The 17,789-nt window shown below is 32.7% G+C and overlaps 1 long non-coding RNA gene and 2 other non-coding genes across 4 annotated transcripts; 2 read left to right on the forward strand and 1 right to left on the reverse strand.

The window, feature by feature from the left end:
• Window positions 1-5,560: 5,560 nt before the first annotated feature.
• On the reverse strand, window positions 5,561-7,440 carry LOC117315556. Of its 2 annotated transcripts, XR_004529718.1 has the most exons (3): window positions 7,110-7,438; window positions 6,620-6,803; window positions 5,561-6,469 (listed from the first exon to the last, which is right to left on the reverse strand). It is a non-coding gene; the product is annotated as an uncharacterized LOC117315556 (long non-coding RNA). The 2 variants fall into 2 exon arrangements; XR_004529717.1 differs by having other exon boundaries at window positions 5,561-6,803; window positions 7,110-7,440.
• An 866-nt stretch (window positions 7,441-8,306) lies between these two features.
• Window positions 8,307-8,470, forward strand: LOC117316029. Its single transcript, XR_004529807.1, has one exon. It is a non-coding gene; the product is annotated as a U1 spliceosomal RNA (small nuclear RNA).
• Window positions 8,471-17,127: 8,657 nt separating this feature from the next.
• Window positions 17,128-17,291, forward strand: LOC117316030. The gene has a single exon (XR_004529808.1). It is a non-coding gene; the product is annotated as a U1 spliceosomal RNA (small nuclear RNA).
• Window positions 17,292-17,789: the final 498 nt, after the last annotated feature.

Here is a 17,789-nt window from a genome sequence, read left to right on the forward strand (position 1 = left end):
GTTACACTATGACTGGTATATCAATGTTACACTATGACTGGTATATCAATGTTACACTATGACCGGTATATCAATGTTACACTATGACTGGTATATCAATGTTACACTATGACCGGTATATCAATGTTACACTATGACCGGTATATCAATGTTACACTATGACTGGTATATCAATGTTACACTATGACTGGTATATCAATGTTACACTATGACTGGTATATCAATGTTACACTATGACTGGTATATCAATGTTACACTATGACTGGTATCAATGTTACACTATGACTGGTATATCAATGTTACACTATGACTGGTATCAATGTTACACTATGACTGGTATCAATGTTACATTATGACTGGTATCAATGTTACACTATGACTGGTATATCAATGTTACACTATGACTGGTATCAATGTTACACTATGACTGGTATATCAATGTTACACTATGACTGGTATATCAATGTTACACTATGACTGGTATATCAATGTAACACTATGACTGGTATCAATGTTACATTATGACTGGTATCAATGTTACACTATGACTGGTATATCAATGTTACACTATGACTGGTATCAATGTTACACTATGACTGGTATATCAATGTTACACTATGACTGGTATATCAATGTTACACTATGACTGGTATATCAATGTAACACTATGACTGGTATATCAATGTAACACTATGACTGGTATCAATGTTACATTATGACCGGTATATCAATGTTACACTATGACTGGTATATCAATGTTACACTATGACTGGTATATCAATGTTACACTATGACTGGTATATCAATGTTACACTATGACTGGTATCAATGTTACACTATGACTGGTATATCAATGTTACACTATGACTGGTATATCAATGTTACACTATGACTGGTATCAATGTTACACTATGACTGGTATATCAATGTTACACTATGACTGGTATATCAATGTTACACTATGACTGGTATCAATGTTACACTATGACTGGTATATCAATGTTACACTATGACTGGTATCAATGTTACACTATGACTGGTATATCAATGTTACACTATGACCGGTATATCAATGTTACACTATGACTGGTATATCAATGTTACACTATGACCGGTATATCAATGTTACACTATGACCGGTATATCAATGTTACACTATGACTGGTATATCAATGTTACACTATGACTGGTATATCAATGTTACACTATGACTGGTATCAATGTTACACTATGACTGGTATATCAATGTTACACTATGACTGGTATATCAATGTTACACTATGACTGGTATCAATGTTACACTATGACTGGTATATCAATATTACACTATGACTGGTATATCAATGTTACACTATGACTGGTATATCAATGTTACACTATGACTGGTATATCAATATTACACTATGACTGGTATCAATGTTACACTATGACTGGTATATCAATGTTACACTATGACTGGTATATCAATGTTACACTATGACTGGTATATCAATGTTACACTATGACCGGTATCAATGTTACACTATGACTGGTATATCAATGTTACACTATGACTGGTATATCAATGTAACACTATGACTGGTATATCAATGTAACACTATGACTGGTATCAATGTTACACTATGACTGGTATATCAATGTTACACTATGACTGGTATATCAATGTTACATTATGACCGGTATATCAATGTTACACTATGACTGGTATATCAATGTTACACTATGACTGGTATATCAATGTTACACTATGACTGGTATCAATGTTACACTATGACTGGTATATCAATGTTACACTATGACTGGTATATCAATGTTACACTATGACTGGTATATCAATGTTACACTATGACTGGTATATCAATGTTACACTATGACTGGTATATCAATGTTACACTATGACCGGTATCAATGTTACACTATGACTGGTATATCAATGTTACACTATGACTGGTATATCAATGTTACACTATGACTGGTATATCAATGTTACACTATGACTGGTATATCAATGTTACACTATGACTGGTATATCAATGTTACACTATGACTGGTATATCAATGTTACACTATGACTGGTATATCAATGTTACACTATGACTGGTATATCAATGTTACACTATGACTGGTATATCAATGTTACACTATGACTGGTATATCAATGTTACACTATGACTGGTATATCAATGTTACACTATGACTGGTATATCAATGTTACACTATGACTGGTATATCAATGTTACACTATGACTGGTATATCAATGTTACACTATGACTGGTATATCAATGTTACACTATGACTGGTATATCAATGTTACACTATGACTGGTATCAATGTTACACTATGACTGGTATATCAATGTTACACTATGACTGGTATATCAATGTTACACTATGACTGGTATATCAATGTTACACTATGACTGGTATCAATGTTACACTATGACTGGTATCAATGTTACACTATGACTGGTATATCAATGTTACACTATGACTGGTATATCAATGTTACACTATGACTGGTATCAATGTTACACTATGACTGGTATATCAATGTTACACTATGACTGGTATATCAATGTTACACTATGACTGGTATATCAATGTTACACTATGACTGGTATATCAATGTTACACTATGACTGGTATATCAATGTTACACTATGACTGGTATCAATGTTACACTATGACTGGTATATCAATGTTACACTATGACTGGTATATCAATGTTACACTATGACTGGTATATCAATGTTACACTATGACTGGTATATCAATGTTACACTATGACTGGTATATCAATGTTACACTATGACTGGTATATCAATGTTACACTATGACTGGTATCAATGTTACACTATGACTGGTATATCAATGTTACACTATGACCGGTATATCAATGTTACACTATGACTGGTATCAATGTTACACTATGACTGGTATATCAATGTTACACTATGACTGGTATATCAATGTTACACTATGACTGGTATCAATGTTACACTATGACTGGTATATCAATGTTACACTATGACTGGTATATCAATGTTACACTATGACTGGTATATCAATGTTACACTATGACTGGTATATCAATGTTACACTATGACTGGTATCAATGTTACACTATGACTGGTATCAATGTTACACTATGACTGGTATCAATGTTACATTATGACTGGTATATCAATGTTACACTATGACCGGTATATCAATGTTACACTATGACTGGTATCAATGTTACACTATGACTGGTATATCAATGTTACACTATGACCGGTATCAATGTTACACTATGATAATAATCGGGTATCAATGTTACATTAGACTGTGGTATTAATATTGATACCATGTAAATAGAAAATTTGCTGCCACTAGTTTTGGTTAACACTGTAAGCAAAACCGGCATTGTGCGAAATTTCCCTTACTGAATGTACGTGGTCCAGAGAAGACAATATCTAGTTTGATAGCTGCTGTAGAGTGGTTTTTGTCCAAACTTGGATTAAATATGTTATTAATCAAATTCTTGTAGCATTTAAAAATCTTACAATTTCTGCAATGTGAATATTTTCGTCAGAGGCATTTACATTATAAGTTGTACTCTAATTCTGTTCAACCCTTTTCTAGGCATTATGGTATCACACCAAGATTTTATCAACACATATCCTCTTAATGAAATGATTTATATGTTTTCTATGGGTAAATGATTTTAACATTTGTATTGTAGCATAATCATGGCAATAGATCTAATGAAAATGTCTGATAGGGAACTTGGCACTAGTGATAAAACTTCACTTGAAGGAGTCGCATCTTCAATTCTTTAATACAATTTCAGAATCATATCTGCTACCCTCAATTATTATAGTAAATTAAAAACAAAAATAAAAACTGAATTTCTTCAAATTGTCCTAAATATCTGAATTTTTATTTGAAAAATTCTCTTTGTAACCATTTTAAGGGAATTTTCTTTCAAATATCTTTTGACATTAAAGGAATTTTGTGTGTAGAGTATCATTTTAAGAAGCTAGCTTGTGTAGAGGACCACCAAATTTTGAATCACTATAGTATACACAAGAAGGACTTAGAATGTCAGAATGCTCAGGGTCAGATCAAACAGGATGTCAGAATACTCAGGGGTTAGATTAAGTAGGTTCTATAACATTCTCTGAACCCTAATGAGTCTATAAAAATCCAATAAAACTGGAACAGTTTTGAGTTCGAATTCATCGTTTGATAAAATTGCTCTGTTATAATGTATACCAAAATTAAAGAAAAAATGTGTCTGTATTTGCATTTTAAAGAAAATTTTGAGTAGCTTTACTTGTATGTCGATATCCCTTTGTAGATTGGATATTCCTTTGCAGTTTAATGTTGAGGAAAGTCTTGTGTGTAAGGAGAGAGTATGTTAGGTTCTTGGATATCAATTATGTACAGTAACTATTCAGTGTGCTACTGGCTAGTACAAAATGTGATACAACAATTTATCTAATAAATGGTAATTAATTAGATATGGCTTTGTTTCTTTGTAGCTCACCTGGCCTGAACAGCCAGTAAGATTATGGTATGACACAGTGTCCGTCATCTGTCAACATTTCCTGTAAATCTCTACCAACAGTCCTTAATGCCTAAATGGACCTGTATTAAGTTAGGATCACTTGAGGGGATGAGACCCTTCTTAATATTGCCTCATGAATATTCATGTTTAAACCAGAACGAGGCTAAGTGAGGAAGCGTCCCTAGTAATATACATGTGCAGCTATGGCTACATCATACAGTGATAGAGATTCAGATTTAATTACTTCACTTACCTTTTCATTTGTTTGAAAACTATATCCAAGCACAAAAAACAAAACAAAAACCAAAAATCCTCTGGACAGAGGAGCATGAATAAAGGACTGAAGTGTTTAAGCGAAGGAAATATCCAAGAGCTAAGAGGTAAGTTTGCATTTATATTGTATGTGTAGTGGTTGTCCAAATTCAGTGCCTAGTCTGTCCTCTTTTATTTGTCAAGGCCAAGCAACATTAAAATGTTGGTACTCATCCCTTTACTAACACTGCCACATGTAATATATAGGGTTTCAGAATGTATGAGAACCAGAAACAAATAATTACATAAGGGGGATGCCATTCCTAAACCTCATTATCAGCATCTCGAATTGCTCTCCCCGTGTTGCCTTAGGGACTGTACTTGGGTCCAGTCTGTTTACATTTCACAGCTGCCCCTCACTGATCCCACCTTGTCATTAATTTCATTTTCATTATAGATAAGCATTTATGCAAACAAAAAGTCTTATCTCAAACTGCACCTAGTCCTTACAGCCCTTTAGGGTCAGTCCTCTAAATAGAAAATGGAAACCTTATTTACTCCATTAAGCACCCAGTATACTAGACTTGTACATGACCAGAAATGGAAAACAGATTATTCTACCTGTTTGTATTATGTAACTTATGACTTGTATAGTAAAGTTTATAGTAAATTTTATAGTAAAACCAGTCGGAAATGTTGTGAAGTAACGGGGAAATGTTACCGTTTCCAGAGAAAAAAATGACTCGCCACATCAAATCAATGTAAATATATCAATGCATTTATTTTGTGTCGTTCACTTTTGATACAGATAACCAATGCATAAAACATTTGTCATTACGTAAACATAGTTCATTATTCATATGGAAATCATTACTACATTACAGGTGAGTTTCGGTGATATCAACACTCCTGAAGTGAGTAAGGCCTATTGGAATGTCAGGAGCATGTGGACACGTAGTGGGAACTCTTTACCAGCTTGCGAAATTCAAGATTATAGGTCAAAGAGCTATCCCAGTTGAAATTGCAAAGACATCTCGGCCACAAACTTGGCATGTCCAAAGAGGGGAGAAAATCCAAGGAAAGGTTGTCAAGGATACGACTAACCAAAATCTGAAAACAACCCTATTCAACCCCATTCGTGGAGAAAATGTTAAATGGGACACAAAGTATGGAAGTCTATCTTCAGTACCACAAAGTATGTTTTAAATATATTTGATGAAAATCGAACAATCAGATTTTGGTCTAATAATCCTGCACAAAGGCGACATAAAAATAAGAAAAGCTCGTCAAAGAGCAACATAGAACACTTTCTACCATTTAGAATAATAGTTTCACTACTTTTATAATATGCACTCTGCATGTTTTTGGCAGTATACATAAAAAGGTAAGAAAAGTAAATATATTTGAAAGCCTGTGTAGAATGAAATTAGAGAATCATCTGTCGAAAATCTATTTACACAAAATTTTTCAATGCTAAACTGCTGACGTAAGCATGTCAACTCTTTCTCCTTTTCAGACAGTTGTTCTTCAAGATTTTTTATGTTGTTTTAGGCTGTTTCCAACACTGTCTCTATGTTTCTCCTTTTTGTCCTGCGTTCTTCTGATTCTGTGTTATCTTTACTGCACTCTTCTTCCACTTGTGTCTCAATACACATTGTAACATCACTGTAATATAAAGAACATGTATACACTACATGCATATTGAAGGTATACGTATATATGTAATAACTGTGTTAGAATTATGTGCAATTTAAGGACATATCCATATTTACTATATTGAATAATTTTTTTGTATCATAATCATTTGATATTTACCTTTGCATTGGTTAACTTAGTGGAAATGGACCTTTCCTTTTCAAAATTCGCCTTGACTTTGGTTTATCATTCCAATTAAATACTGATGGAATGGCTGCTGGCTTTAAAAGCTTCGATCAGGTGTCCAGCTTTTATAGTCATCTTGCCTAAAGTGTTTGGTACAAACGACTGTTGACTTTAATACCTGTAAAATGTATTTGATTTATCAAAATCATGTATATCATCCATTTGTTATATGTATGCAATATATGATATACGTATATACATAGTGTATATATAGCAACCTGCACATTTACTATTATATTTACGGTATTAAACTGAACACTTATATTATGTTTAATAAAATATTTTACGAAACACTTGAACTGCTTGCAATTGTTGTTTTATATATGTCTTGACATGTACTGATCACTTTTAAGAAAAATAACAAGAAAGGGAAAATGATTGACCATAGTATGTGTTTACATGTATTAGGTGAAGGCTAACCTACCTTGAATAATGGCCCTTCATCTCTTCTTATTTTTACAATCCACTGCTTTTTGATATCCTCATCTTTTGGAATATGGTGAAAATTAATAGAATCACCATAACTTCCATTGGATACACAATTTTGTGCACAATTATGTTGGTTGTTTTTGCTACATGTAGCTTGACTGGAAGCCATTGTGTATGCGTTGCTACGGTGGCTGTACTCACTTAGCCTCGTTCTGAGATAGGAATGTTAGGCATGCATATAATTTGAGAGAGGCCTATTAAGGGAAATAAGGGAAATTCTTAAAACTCATTATAGCTGGCTGGGATGAAGTCTAGGGGAAGTATTGCTATACTGTCGGTGACATTAGAATCTGTAGACATTCAGATAACTCGTGTTCTTTAGAAGGACAGGGCTTGGTCCACATTTGATTTGAATCAGTTTTTGGAGAAGCAGCTAAAAACTAAGAAAATATTTGATTATAACTTTAGTTAGACTATTTTGGTTACTGAAATATCCAGCCATCTTGGCCACGTGTGAATTTTGACTAATAAAGCTTTGGCAAAAGGAGATTCATTGTTGTATCAAAGATGAAGGTATTGCATGAACGGTAGGAAATATGGGTAAACTAAACCCAGACAATGATTATAAGTGTGACAACATAGCTGACATCAGTGTTTTCAGCCATTAGAAGCTAAACTATCTGGTAACATCTCTTTGCTGTTGAAATATTTCAAAATTAAAATCTGACTAGATTATATTTCTAAAGGGCATCAGTAAAAGAGGTTGAGGCCATGGCTGAGTCAACAAAGTCTGAGATTATGGAAATTATTTAAAGTGTTGTACCTGATCTCGAAAGTAAAATTAAAACTTAGTCTAATCAGATACTTGGTCTAGTGCTTTTAGGCCACAAATAGAATTAGTTGTCGACCAGTCACAACGGATTTATTGTAACGGAGTTGCCTCCCCTGTTGAAAGGCTTCCAATTATTTGTAAAAACTATCAAAAAATACATTAATCCTGCAAAGTTGCAAAATAAATATATTTTACAATTATAGAAAAAATATGATTGCAATACCTTGATTAAAACATGAAAGGAATTTGTTAACTGAATTAAAACGTAAAGGTTTAATTATTTTGACATGTTAATTTCTGAAACCACTGCTATATAATTTTGCGATCAGGCTATATACTGAATTCATCTCTTAGCAACTCATACTTACCTGGTACAGGGGATACCGTGATCAGCTAGGCGGTTCCCCCAGGTCGAGGCCCTTCCATTGCACTCCGGTCGGGCTGAACCCTGCGATAATCCCAAATGCGGATTACTCGGGTACGCTATTTTTTAGTGTGGGGGTCTGCGTTCGCGCTAACCCCTGACCATAAACAAATGAAAATCAGATTGGAACTTCAAGTAAAAGCGTATGGCGCTGTGTTACGTCGTCACTTTTACCTCCTTTGACGTAAATGGTTTTTGTGTGGCGGCCATCTTTTTATCAAAAATTAATTAATTTGTCTAACAATGACATTTCATGAATTATCTTAATAGCTATTTTGATAACATAAACATAATAACATCATTCATTGTTAAACAAAACGAAAATCATTAAAGAATAAATCTTTAAAGCCTACTTTAAGATCAAGACCAGGAATGTTCAGGTACAGCTTTCCAAAAGTCAATAAAATTTCTGGAAGTAACATGAACATCATGTGTTAACATGCAAGAATAGTAGGTGAGTTTTGAAATATTTGAACTTTCTTCACATTTCACATAAAACTCTTGTAAAATGAGCGGGTGCATTTCATAATTGCCAACTCAACAGCCTTGAACATAGACCAGGCTTTCTGTGTATATGTTACCTGGGTCAGTCTGAGCCAAATCACTTGAAAAGCGCTTGTTTACACGTGTTAACTGAATATTTCTGTAGACTTGCCATATTTTAAGCAAAGAATTTTTGACGCTGCACGACAAGACATGTTCGTAATATTGGAGAATTCCTCAAAATGTAATTTGTATAGACATGTAGTAGATGATATATCACTACAACATTATTTAAGTACACAGACAATATGTCTTCACGTGAATTTCACGTGAAAAGCGGTAAAAAGTGAATTTCACGTGAAATTGTTCACGTGAATTTCACGTGAAATTGTTCACGTGAATTTCACGTGAAATTCATGTGAATTTTTTCACGTGAAATTCACGTGAAGAAACATTGGCTGTGTAAATATATAACAAAACGCAATAGAATTGATTTTAGTAGATTACGTCTCTCAGCACATACTCTGTACATTGAAACTGGTCGATATCAGAATATTGGAAGAAGTGAACGTTTGTGTAAAGTTTGTCAATCTGGTGACATAGAAGATGAATATCACTTCCTCTTCATTTGTCCAAACTTTCAAGCCTTAAGATCAAGATGCATTAAGACGTATTATTGGAAAAAAAACGTCAGTATTTAAGATGATACAATTAATTAGTACAACTAACTTCAAAGATTTAACAATGTTATGTAAATATGTATATAATGCCACACAATTACGGAAAAACTTGATATAATTTAAAACAATTTCACAGATGTCCATTCTCTACAGGTATTGTTATGTCACTGCTATATCGCTGTGACCGCCAATTTATTGTATTGTATATATGTGACATGTACTGATGAGCTGTAAAGCTTAAAGTCAATAAAATGAATTGAATTGAATTGAACTGTCCCCAGGGTTACCGGTGTCTTCCCACTCGGCCAACATATCCTATTTTAACATTGGGGTAGGAACAAAAGAGAACAATAGGCACTAATTACAGGTAAGTTAGAGCCTGTTTTGGAGAAGTAAACGATTCTCAGGTTACCTGTGTTACCTGTATTACCTGTGCTTCATGCTGTTAACAGTTTGTACATAATGTATACTAAATATATATATATATCACAAATACTTTTATATAATTAACAAATATTAAAATAGAATAACTCAAATTTAAAAACAAAACACTTTAAATGACATCTTAATTGTTCAAGTAAAACAAATCATGTATGATCATGAAACTGATTGAATAATAAAGCACAAATCAGTATAATCCTAGAAATCACAGATAAAGTTGACAATATCACCAAAGTCACTGTGTAATCACTGGATATGATATATCGGCGGTTCTCATATATGCAGTCTTCACATACGAAATTATTCACGTAATAAATAGTTTAATCTTATTATTACAAAGAAATACTAGTCTATATAATTGTCATCTTCCTTTAACACGAGTATATGGTAATCTTAATCCTTGAAAGTTCAAGTCACTTTATGAAATTGAATGTTAAATTACACTTGTAATGTTTAGAATACACAAGTTCAATTTCTCAAAATCACTTAGGTCCCTTTATGTAACTGAATGTTAATGTTCAGGAAACACAAGTATATGATACACAGGTATATAATTGTCATTATCCTGGATTTAATACTCCAAGTTGATACGTTGTGAAGCTGCATCAGCATATGCAGTCACATCCATCGTGTTGTTTCGTAATCTCATCCGGAGAGTCTGGAGTCTCCATTCCAGGAGCAATATTTCCTCTTCTTTGTGCATGGTTTACCTCCAGCTTGATACTCTACCATTCTCCAAGAAATCAACCCTAATCTGGGCATTTGCCATTGCAATCTATAATCTATTTTCAGGAACGTCAAGTACAGTAAGTGTTCAGAGGAAAATAACTAATGGAATTGGTAAAATGTTTGGACCAAGGTGTATACTGTTTATTGTAATATTGAGGGAATAATAATTGATTGTTTTTAATTGGTTATATACACATACTCTTATAAACAGTTTTGACTACATATCATTGAAGTTTGTGCCGTTAACTCCTTATGTGATTATAACAAAATGCATCTTTATTTTTGTTGAAACAATAATTCAATTAGTAAGAATTAGTTGCTTATAATAACATAGTAATCATATCTAATTGAAAGGAAACAAAAACAAGAAAAAATTATTGAAAGTACACTGTATATTGTTACCTGTATATGGGGCATTTTTAATTATGAAAGATTTTTTCCATTATTTCCTTTTCAAAGTATTATGTAATATCATTATTAATACAAGTAATAGATTATCACTATATGTATTCTGTTATTAATACGTACATAAGAATGTAAATTTTTAAAAGGTATTCATAAACATTTTCTTCACTTTTATTGTTGCAACCTTACTTAAGTAAACCTTTTCCTGTTAAATATAAAAAGGCAATTGTCAAAATACGTTTGTCTTCACATAGCCTGTTAATTGAAACTGGACGACATAGAAAAATTCCTCACAATTTAAGATTTTGTCCTTTCTGTAAAAATGACATAGAAGATGAATACCATTTCATTTTAAAATGTCCCTCCTTTAACGGTCTCAGAATAAAATATATAAAGCCTCATTATCGGGTTAATCCCTCTGTCTATAAGTTAATAAATTTACTATCAACTGGTAATGTTAAAGAATTAAGTAATCTGGGCAAGTTGTTATACCAAGCATCGTTACTACGTTCTACTCTGATGGCTTCTAGTAACTAGTAGTTTGATCCATACTGTCTTTTAGAAAGAGTTGGGAATGTAGAACTTTGAAATTTCTCCAGGAACGTAATCTTAATGATTTTTTACTACAAAATTTTAATACAAGTCATTGTTTAAATATTGCTAAAAATGTATTATGTAATGAAGATAGAGAGAATTGGTTGAGAGATTTATGGAATGATAATGGTAATGAGAATGGAAACAAGCTCAGAACTTATAGAAAGTATAAATATTTTGTAACACCTGAACATTATGTTACTACGATTATGAATAGGCACCACCGTAAATATTTAGTAAAATTTCGCTGTGGAAATTTAAAATTAAATATAGAAACTGGTCGGTACACTGTTCCGAAAACCCGTTTACAGGAACGAATTTGTCACTTGTGTAATGTAAATAAGATTGAAGATGTAACTCACTTCTTGGTTGAATGCGAGTTTTATGATGATTTAAGAAGCCCATTGTTCGAGCAATCAGAAGTGATAAATCCACAATTTATGGAATTTGATTCTCACCAAAAACTTTTATTTTTAATGAATACTGATGTCCTACAATGTTCTTTATCTGGTATTTTATATAAAATGTACAGGAGACGGCAATGTTTTTTTAATAATATTTTTCTTTTATTAGAAATTTGGTCGGTTTTTCCAGTATATTTATGTCATATTATAATGTGGCAGTACAACCGTACAATAATGTATTATATATAAGGTAAAATGTATTTCGAAAAAATTATTATTCTTTTGCCAAGTCATATCTGGGCCTAATGTGTTTCAACTATATGAACATTAATTGTTACATTAATACTAGAATTCATTCAATGTTCTTCAATCTTAGGCTAACTAGATGAATATTTAAATAAGATTTATTGTATATTACCTGCAGCTACGAGTATAATACTACATGTATATGCAATAAGAAGCATCGTATACTCATTATTGTTACTTTTTTTAAATAATGGAAATTTTTATTGTAGAATGATGGGATATAGTGTCACATAGGTCGAGGTCGGCCGAGTGTTTTAATGGTATTGTGTTAACTGTGTTTTAAATATTATTGAAACATGTGACACTTAAATAAACTATTTACTTACTTACTTACTATTCATTTTCCTTATTGAGTCATATATATAGGTAAACTCAGATAATGTTTATATAGCGAAAACAACATGTTGGCTGAGTGAGAATGAACCGTCCCCAGGTAGTGTGTGCAGCCTTTCACCTTCAGTATAGTTATCTTATGTCCAATTAAGGAAATCCATATAGGGATATACTTATTCTTATGCTTATTCAATTCTTTATTCTTTGTACACCGCCTCACTTCACTGGAGTATTATGTGAAATATAAAGACGATTCTACTATTTCAAAACTCAGTTTCAAATCTTGGATATTAACACGTCATGTTGATGTTATTTCCAGAAATGGTATTGACTCTGGGAAAGCCGAGTCCGAATTTTCCTTGACTCGACCTAAAGGTAGGTATTTAAGTTTGTTTTTAATGATTGCTGATTAACAATGAATGATGCTATTAATGTTTATGTAATTAAAAGAGAAATTAGAGAGAATTTATGACATAATAGGGGTTTTTTCAATTCAATTTATTTATTCCAAATGCAACACAGCATATAGGATAACACAATATTCATATAATATGTATACATATTGCAACTTGAATGACAAGATGGCGGAGGGCCCAACACAGGCAATATACTTACGACACATAATAATGAATAACATATTGCTTTTGAAAACTTGTAACTGATGCATAACAATTACAGCGTCTACGTATTGCATGCCTATGACGTCATGACAGTATGACGACATAATTTAAACATGTACTAATCAATATAACTAACATACTTTCTACATACATATATAATGTATATACAAGAACACTACATATGAAAACTGTGATCATAATTTCCAAAACGCATTTAATTTAGTTACTTACAAGGAGAGTTTTTCTTTCTGCAGTGGCATGTAACAAAAATTTACCCAATCTATTCAAGGTTTTAACACTTTTACTGGAAAATAATTCTATCAATTTATAAACACTTGGACGAGAATAATAATACTTTTTGATGTATGTTTTTCTTAGTTCAGAATATGCAGGACAAAGAAGCACAAAATGTACTTCGTCCTCGACGTCATTTTTGTCACAAACTGTGCATACTCTTTGACTTCTAGGTATTTTATTGTAGCGCCCAGATTCAATATTTAGACTGTGTCCTTGCATACGGAATTGACTCAATAACTTTTTAAATTTATAATTAATTGGCTTAATAAGATAAAATTGAGTATTGAAGGTATCCACAATATGTTTGTATAAATAACATTTCGACGATATATCAAACGCACTGCGTAATTCTTGAATAAATACATCATGAACACGCTGGACATATACTTGCATAAAATGACTTTCATTTAAAACGTATTGGCTGTTCCAAATATAACCAAAACCTAAACTACAAAGCTCATTTTTAATATGATAAACCCAATTACTTTTACAATTAGGTTTTTTATTATTCAATTCGACAAGTGCGTCATAACATGATTTTAAAACACAATTATTGGTTTTTAGTAATTTCAGCCAATATTTCATTACTGCTATTTTACGTTGCACATACAATGAATATCTACCAGTTTCGAAGAAGACCATAGAAGAATTTACCGATTTCTTAACATTAAGTAAGTCTTTGAGAAAAAGAAGATGAATTTTTTCAATTTGTGGTGAAACAGCTTGTCCCCATACTTCACATCCGTAATTCAAAACACATGCAACATAAGTGTCAAATAAAGACATTTTCGTTTCAATATTAAGGGTGAACACTTTCATTTTTCTTTTTAAATGATAATATGCTTTTCTTCCTTGGCAAGCCAAAGTATCTAATGCTGCAGTGAATCTACCGTTAAAGTTAAAAAGGGGTTAGATTCAGAAGGTTATAAGTACATAATTTTACTTTTGAGAAAAAAGCATTTAAAGATTTCAAGGCCCGTCACAATATTTCTTTTACTATTGATATTTTCATCATTGAACTATGTTTATCATCAGCTATATACACATTACATGTAACGAACTTTCCTATATACTTTGCAGCGTTAATAAGTAATGACTAATTTTATCACTTATAACCTTCTGGCAAACAGACTTCATCGTATTATTGGTTAGAAAGTGGGGTCTAAAAAGTCATAAGTTCACTTGCTACCTTTTGACTTTTAGTTTTAAGAGTAGTATTTCAAAATAAATTCATCTCAAGTGCTCTTATGACTTTTTGGTTTAAAACAAAAATCCTAATTTTAAGCACAAAATGTGTGTTGATTTTTGGTTGAATGAAGCGCAACAAGTCTTTATGCTAAAACAATTGCACATAAGTCATTTTTTTACCATTCTTTCAGAAACTGACAATATAAAAATTTGGTATTGAAGAATTGTCATCAAAACACTTCCGGTCAAGATGGTAGCCACCCGTGTCTTCAACTGATCAGCAAATATGTGATTGTTTGTGTCTATAAAGCGAGCAGGTTCGGCTAGAATGGGGTATGGACTGCAATTTCGTGTACATTCTTGATCCCTGATGTGAGTTTTTGTGAAAAAATGATGTGTTTTGACTTTACAGCAAGCCAGCGAGTTTTCTCTATATATCGCTATATATATATGCAGTACATGTGTGCATGAGCAATATTTACCTGTATGTACCCAGTGACACTTGCTTTACACCTGTCCTCGCGCGGGCACACCGTCACACATGATTAGCTACAATTGTTAGTGTAATGTGGTACGGCAATAGATTTGACGTGTATTGAATTAAGACTATGATACAAAATGGGGAAAAACAAGAGAGGAAAGAAACGTAAAAAGACAAACATTGAGAACGAAAGTACCAACGTAAACGGTAATGAGCTTAGTACATCTACCGAGAGTGACAGTGACACTAGCCAATCAGCAGGGCTCATTAGTTCGATTATAAACGCCGCTAATGGAGTAATATACGGCAGCCCTCCGAGGACACAGAGAGACCCGAGTCTTGCAACGTAGACGCCTATCTCTACAAATGACGATTTAAACAGTAAAATTGACATGCTTTTAAAGAAGCTAGACAAGCTAGATACCATTGAAAAACAAGTAACTGGTATTACCAATAGGGTCACAAACCTCGAAGAAAAAATATTGGAAGTAGAGAAAAGGTCACCTGAGTTGGAAAACAATGTCAGATTTGTATCCGATAAGTTAGACGACATTTGGTTTTGAAGAATTGTCATCAAAACATATCATTTGAATAAAACAAATGTTCCAAGAGGCAATCAATTAACTAAAAGCTAATCTAACTCTTATTAAACTAGTTATTTTATCCACATCGTTATATTCATCTACAAAAATCCTCTATGAACTACAGAATGAGTCACACTATAAGTTAGTCACAATGCCGGTCAAAGTCCAAATATATAACTGAAAATAAATATGAAAAATCTTCTTAAATCTTCCAAATCTTATGGAACTATAAACAAGACTATACTTTCCAATGCCACAAAGTTTCAGGTGCACTTGTAACCTTTTGGCTTTATTGCATCTATATACTTTGCACGTATGACTTTATGTAATTGGGTCGTAATTATTTTTCTAATTAAGATACAGTTCCGATAATTTGACAAAATTAAGAGATGCCAATTTCTGATAAAAAAGTGAAAAAACGTATTTTGACAAAAAGTGCACTTACGACCTTCTGGCTGTAACCCCTCGAATTATTATTGTTGTATCGATTTTTATATATAAATATTTCGAGTTCGCTTTTTCCAGATTGCCGATACACTAAATCTCTAATAATATTGGTCTCTCCCTTCACTGCACTCTGGTACTCCTTGATCTATATTAACTCAGGAAATCACATTTGCGAAATACGCTCAGAAATATCGGAACAAAAACCTACTGAAATTGATATCTGAAGAGTGGGCTTGCTCTCTGATTGTCTGAGCTATAAACTAGATATATGATATTATTCCACGTCTCTGCAGAAACGGGTTTCATTGACAAATCAATAAAATTTATTGGATCAAGAAAACAAAGAAAATAGTGTAGACTAATTTATGGGCCATGCATATAACGTTATACATTATATCTAACAGTAACCTGGTGGTGTATGATAATGTACTGATCTGGTGGAGGTGACGAGTAAATACTTATCGCGATATTTCAGTAGTCTCCCTTTAATCGATCGGTCACAACGGATTTATAATAACTGAGTGGCCTCCCATGCTCATAAGCTTCCAATTATTTGTAAAAACTATCAAAATATACATTAATCCTGCTAAGTTGCGACATAAATATATTTTATAATTATAGAAAAATATATAATTCAATACCTTGATCAAAACGTTAACTGAATTAAAAAGAATATATTTAATTATTTTTACATGTTAATTTCTGAAACCACTGCTATATAATTTTGCGATCAGGCTATATACTGAATTCATCTCCAAGCAAGTCATACTTACCTGGTACAGGGGATACCGTGATCAGCTAGGCGGTTCCCCCAGGTCGAGGCCCTTCCATTGCACTCCGGTCGGGCTGAACCCTGCGATAATCCCAAATGCGGATTACTCGGGTACGCTATTTTTTAGTGTGGGGGTCTGCGTTCGCGCTAACCCCTGATCATAAACCAAATGAAATTAGAATAATACTGAATGTTCCCAACATCTTCGCATTAACCTCCGTTATTTATAAGGGTTTACAGAAATTGAAGACGAGTTGATAATGCTATCACAAGAAAACAAAAAAAAAATCATGCTTGTGGGCGATTTTAACTCAAGAACTTCTGACGCCATAGATTATATCATACCAGATGAAAATTTGCATGATATCCTAGATATAGTGGATAATAACAATGTTACCGATAATATGTATTCTTTCGAGCGATTAGCTCAATATGACATCCCTCTGGAAAGATGTTAAAAATAATACAATCTTTATATGATAATGTAAAGTCTTGCATCAAACATAATGGATTATTGTCAGAATACGACACGATCGGTTTATTCCAAGGAGAAATTTTGTCGCCTATTTTGTACAGTTTATATGTAAATGATTGTGAAATGTGTGTTATTAGAGAGAACTGCCAATCAGTGGAAATTGGTTTGATCAATCTATTT

The sequence above is a fragment of the Pecten maximus genome, chromosome 17 (assembly GCF_902652985.1).
Source record: "Pecten maximus chromosome 17, xPecMax1.1, whole genome shotgun sequence".
Taxonomy (NCBI): domain Eukaryota; kingdom Metazoa; phylum Mollusca; class Bivalvia; order Pectinida; family Pectinidae; genus Pecten; species Pecten maximus.